Source organism: Pagrus pagrus (assembly GCF_965226575.1).
Source record: "Pagrus pagrus genome assembly, chromosome: 21".
In the NCBI taxonomy this organism is placed as follows: domain Eukaryota; kingdom Metazoa; phylum Chordata; class Actinopteri; order Spariformes; family Sparidae; genus Pagrus; species Pagrus pagrus.
Window position 1 is genome coordinate 18,886,334 of NC_140208.1, and position 6,121 is coordinate 18,892,454.

Below are 6,121 nucleotides of genomic sequence, written 5' to 3' on the forward strand. Positions count from 1 at the left end.
AACTGGTCAGCAGCTTTATGGTGGTCTTGATTGTTCCATTGGGGGTCTTGAATCTTTCTAGTGGCTTGTGGATTGGGGAGGAAGGGCTTACTATTATGTTGAGGTTTATGAGCTTTGAGGGGCCTTGACAACTGTCCAGCGCTGATAAATCCCTCTGAGTTATTTCACAGCAGTAGAACATTTCACTGATGCAGAAATGAAAGTGGACGGAACAGAAAACTCCCCCAGGACTGAAGCTCATGGGCAGAGACAGCTTGATACAATACTGTTTTATTATTGTTATTTGCCATTTCTCTTTAGTTTTCAGTTGCACTGTGGTTAGGTTTATGCAACAAAAATACTTGATCAGGTTTAGGCTAAAATAATACTTGTTGAGGTTTAGGTAACAGTAATACTTGGTTAGGTTTAGGTAACAGTAATACTTGGTTAGGTTTAGGTAACAATGATACTTGGTTAGGTTTAGGTAACAGTAATACTTGGTTAGGTTTAGGCAACAATAATACTTGGTTAGGTTTAGGTAACAGTAATACTTGGTTAGGTTTAGGTAACAATGATACTTGGTTAGGTTTAGGTAACAATAATACCTGGTTAGATGTAGGCAACAATGATACTTGGTTAGGTTTAGGCAACAATGATACTTGGTTAGGTTTAGGCAACAATAATACTTGGTTAGGTTTAGGTAACAATAATACTTGGTTAGGTTTAGGCAACAATAATACTTGGTTAGGTTTAGGCAACAATAATACTTGGTTAGGTTTAGGTAACAATGATACTTGGTTAGGTTTAGGCAACAATAATACTTGGTTAGGTTTAGGCAACAATATTACTTGTTTTTTTGCACCAAGTATTGGTATTGATAAGCAGTATTAGTATCAATATTAGTATCTGTATCCTTATTGATCATCACCCATAAAGTTCCAATAATGGCCTGGACATAACAGCATAGCAAACCCAGCCTTATATTTTAAGTTACTGTCAATGGCTGTTACTATTACAGCAGTCAGATAATTTGATGTACGTTGGTGATACAATCGATGTCCATGCCAGGAAATAACAGTTGTTGCTTTCTAAACAAATTTCTCTGTTTTAAGTCTCACGCTGTCTTTTTTAATCTCTGGGCTCCATCTCCTCCATCTGTCTCCCTCAACTTTGTCCCTCTGAATCTTCCTCTATCTCGGCTCTTCGGTTCTCTACTCCCACTAATAATTTCCCTTTCCAGTCACAGCTCCTCAAAACACCCACTCACCTCACACACCCACCGACCCAATGTGTGAACCATCCTCCCTGCCAAGGAACACACACAAAACCAGCTCACACACATAAACAGAGCCACCACATGAAACGGCCTCTGCTCTGTAATAGATAGGCAGGGCTTTGGATGGTGACATCTCGTATCCATCACTGGGGCTTATCTGTCGGCCGAGCTGGGAGGTTCAACACAACGCGGCCAGATGTAGAGGCGGCAGGGAGGGAGATGAACCCGTCTCTGCTGCTCTGCAAACCACCTAGCACCGCATGGGGAGGGGGAGATGGGAGTGGGAGACAGAGAGTGAAGAGACAGAGAGAGTACCAGCTGTTCTGTGCAGATAAACTAACACATGTTGGGAGGACCAAAATGTTGCAAATGAGCAGGTATGCTGGCTAATTTAATCAAGGTGAATAGGCCCTTAAAAATAGTTTTGGAAATATGATAAACTGAAGGATTAAGTGTTCCTTTATTTGTTGATAAAATTCTCCTCATTCTTAAGATAAATAAAGTCCTTAAAACCCTCTTGGATTAACAGGAAAATGCATCGTCACAAAGCTGAAAACAGGCTGTTTTTCTGAGCTCATGAAAAGTTGACTATAGAGATACGTGGATCTCACAGGACAGCTATGCCGCAAACATATGTGGATCTTATCGAATATGATGCATTGCTGTAGATTGAATTCCCAGACGACATATGAAATAGTTAGAATGAGCTAAACCTTAAACAGCTGCAGCTGTAAAATGCAACATTCAGAAACATCATGTATGGTTAAAGGATAAGTTCATAAATGAAAATTCAATCATTATCTACTCACCGTCATGCCGATGGAAAGTCAGGTGAAGTTTTATAGTCCGCAAAACATTTCTGGAGCTTCACAGCAAAACAGCGTTGCAACGTTCTCCAAAACAACACCAAGTAGATGGGGACTTGCTTTAAAACGGAAAAAAACAACAAAGAAAAGGAATTTGAAAAGACTTATTTACTCCCTTTCCAGACAAAATCTTCACTATAGCTGCTGAGCTGAAAGCGTTAGCGCACACCCCGTCTGACGTGGGTGCACAAGCTTGTCTGAACGTCGAGGCTGTTAATAACTTCTTTTCAAATCAATTTGGGATCTCAGGGCTTCCGGAGACTTGAACTACACAGGGCGAGCTGTATGGAGCCATTTTATGTGTTTTTGTATTGGTTGTTTTTTCAAAAGTCCCCAATTGAATTTCATTTTTGGGTGAACTGTCCTCTGAAGCACTCTCAGAGAACATTTCAATCTGCAGAATGAGTACTTTTACTTTTGATACCTTATTAAGTACATTTTGTTGATAATACTTAAATACTTTTATTTATATAAGCTATCTTAGTTGCTAACTTTGTCTGGCTGCCTTTTGATTCTGAGCAGGTGGCTTACAATGGTTAAGTATAAGCCATAAAGTTGCTGGCCACAAAACCACAACAAGCTGAATGATGCTAAAAACTGTCTCTAAAGCTGAGGAAAGCTTCAGAGTGGTTAACTTTCCTGTAGGTTTGTCACTACAGCTGACCCCTTTCACATTGCAAGTAGTTATATGATTTATTGTTCACATAATGGTAGCGATTTAAGCAGATTCAACCAATCGGAGATGAGGCGGCAAGTAATAGGAGGAGGGGCAGAGGGAGAATGTGTGTCATATTCTTTGTATATATATTTTCATGTAGTCAGGACACGTGCACATCTGTTGGATAGGGAGATAACCTTTATGATGTCATCAGCGGTATCTGGCAGCACTCAGCGGTTTTCTGTCTCACACACACACCGAACCTCACAGCTTTATCGCTCCCCAGCCCTTCAAAAAGAGGCTTATCACTAATGGCAAAGTCATGATTTACAGCGGCGGATCACACTCCAGCGCTCACACACAAGTTTTCTGAGTAACTCAACACATGTTAGAGAGACTTGTAATACTGGGAAGATGGCCAGGTCATCTGCAGAAAATATTCCTGGATGCTGATTATATAAATGAAACTCGTTACAGAGTGGACGTAAAATATGAGTGTTGGAGACAGTCGACTTTGTAGAGAGCTGGCTGGGTTTGCAGAAAGACAGAACTAGTGAGAGAACTAATCAATTCAACAGGGACTGTGCCTTTTCATAAATCATCTGATCATCTTCAGCTGTTGTACAAAACTATTTAGACGTCACTCTTTGTTCAGTTAATGGCTTTGCTAAGGGTGTTTTTTTTTTTTTTTTCAAAGAGTGAGAAAATGCATAACAGAACTCAAAAACAGCCAATATGTGTCACAGAAAGGTGATGTGATGTCTTACCTTTGCCCTCGGGCTGTAGAGCTTCCCATGTAGAATGGCTGCTACTTCACGTGGTTGTCTTGTAAAAGCTTTGCAAAGTCGAGCCTAGTCAGGGCTGCTGAAACACAGTTAGCCCAATCCAAGACCATACAGTCTTACAAGGTTATCTCACAGACTCACACTATTTGTTCTACGAATTTTGATAAGACCAACTCATCCCTTTCAAAATCGATATGATTGACATGGTCATCAGGATTGACTGTTGCTGCAGACACTGAGATATCATGGCTCCATAACCCCTTGATCCTACACTTCCCATAATACAACCGGACAGCATTTTTTGTTAGACCCTCTTACCTGGTAAAAGCCCATTTTCGTTTTACGTTTAGTACGTGGTGTTGATTGCTGTGTGCATTGCTGTGTGCACGCTACTTCATAACACTGTCTTGGACTTTGACCCTTCCTACTCTTACATATGTTATAGTCTGTAGCGTGAAAACTGAGGTAAGCAAATAAAAGGCATGTGATTTGGAACACAGCTAGAATGAATCTATCTGTCCTCTGTTAAGGACTGTTAAGGTTTGCAAAATGGTGAGGAGCCAATTGAATCAATGGTGCCAGAATAATTGAAAGACGTTTTCTGACTGGGAAGATATTTTTCGGCAAACTCTGGTAGTACGTGTATTAGCCTTTTAAACTCCACACCCACAGTTTGGAACACAGGCTTTCAACTGAAATGTTTTCCAATCTCAAGCTGAGACAACCCTGATGACATCACCGGGGTTATTTATTTTGAGACTATGCGGACAAACTGTGGCGTGGCCCTTTAACCTCAAAAATAAGAAGGAGTCCAAGGAACTAGCAAAACAGCTGATAGAGACAACCTTAGCTAACCTCTCTGGGATTAATTGAAGTTATTTTTACAATCTTTCAACATCTTGTGCTACAATACCAGACAATGTTTTATTAACAATCCAGAAGACTGATCACATTCTGATCTGGACCGAGGACCAGGACAAGTACAGTGTGTGATTTCTATAGTTCAAAGATTCTACAGATGCAGTAAAACCTATCATCATAACTTTCCATCATGGTAATTGATAGGCTGTCTGGGGAAAAGAAGCATTCCTGTAGCCTGACTCCCGTGTCTCATTTTCACTAATAGGACATTGCACTGGGGAGATTCTGGCTCTGAGAAAAACAAGGAGCTCGTACCGGTGAACGGCCAGGGAATGCTGCGAGGCAGACACAACAACTCAAAGAGAACGTAAAGAGAGGAGTGGGATGGATGAAGGGGATGGAGAATAATAAGAGCGAGAGACAGAGGATTTGCCAAAGTAGTAGTCTCTGCTTTTGTGTTTTACGCTGAGGGATGAGGTCCTACAGCTGTGAAATTCAAGTCACGGAGTGGGAGAGGTGGGACGAACACGCACACACACATTCAAAAGTGTTTATGCTAGCAGATATTTCAGACATACCTGATCGAAAGACCATCCTGCAGTGGTCTTTCATCATATTGCATCATCTCATAATATTACTAAGCTCGGTAATGTGAGGCTGTACTATGAAAATAATAGTATTAGCAGCCCAGCCTGAGGGAGTTATGTTTGCAGTAGAAGCAAAAATATGACTTGGAGTTAATCATGATATTACTCTCTGAAGCTCTTGAAACATGATGCAATACTGCTCTAGCCTCCAGCCACTAAATAGCATATGGGATAGCCAAGGCAAACATGACTTTCAAGACAAAACTCACTCAGAGTATATCTCTTGGTTAAATGGCATATTTAGACAAAAACATCAATCTTACCTGATTGGTTGACTTTGCTATGTATTGCCACAGAAATCCAAAGGTTAAACTAATGCAAAGAATCACAGTCGGTGGGTTTATTGTTGCTAAGGAAACGAGGCCTTCATGTGCTTCAAGTCCTTCACTTTCTTCTTCTTTGGGGTGTTGCAGCAGCCGGCCTCCTTGATGTTACTGCCTCCCTCAGGACGTAATGTCATTCTGATCAGTCCACCTGCTCTCTCATCTCCCCTCACTTCTGACTTCCAAACTCTAATACACTTTTACATGAGTCTTCAATTCTTATATTTCCATAATTCTGTGATAATTTCCTGTCTTTGTACTATAAAGTTGCATGTTATAGGGATACTGTACGCGCTATTGTTTCTTTTGTCATGGCACTGATCACCATGACCCAGTTTACTATTATGAAAAATGTATGGTCAAAGGATAAGTGGGAACTGCCCAATTCACTTCCTTGCCAAGAGTCTTATAAATATCTTATAATATGAAGTCATAGCTGGGTGATAATTAGCTTAGCTTAACGTAACCTCTGTCAAGCCACAACTTTTTATTTCGCTTTAAATGTGCTTATAGGCAGATTTTGTTATCTTTGGACAGAGCCAGGCCAGCTATATCAAGTCTTTATGCTGAGCTAAGTTAACTGCCAGCTGTTTAAAACCGAACTATAAAAAAGAAAACGTTAATGGGGATTGTTTGCTGGGCGATTTTTTGGCCACTCTCCGGGAGAGTGGCCAAAAAAAAATGCTGACTATAGCGTCATGTTAACTGTACAAACAGTTTTTTATA

At 40.6% G+C, this 6,121-nt stretch overlaps 1 long non-coding RNA gene across 1 annotated transcript; it reads right to left on the reverse strand.

Annotated features, from left to right (window-relative positions):
* Positions 1-254: 254 nt before the first annotated feature.
* On the reverse strand, positions 255-5,394 carry LOC311250375. Its single transcript, XR_014621271.1, has 3 exons — positions 5,336-5,394; positions 2,065-2,180; positions 255-1,505 (listed from the first exon to the last, which is right to left on the reverse strand). It is a non-coding gene; the product is annotated as an uncharacterized lncRNA (long non-coding RNA).
* Between the last annotated feature and the right edge of the window lie 727 nt (positions 5,395-6,121).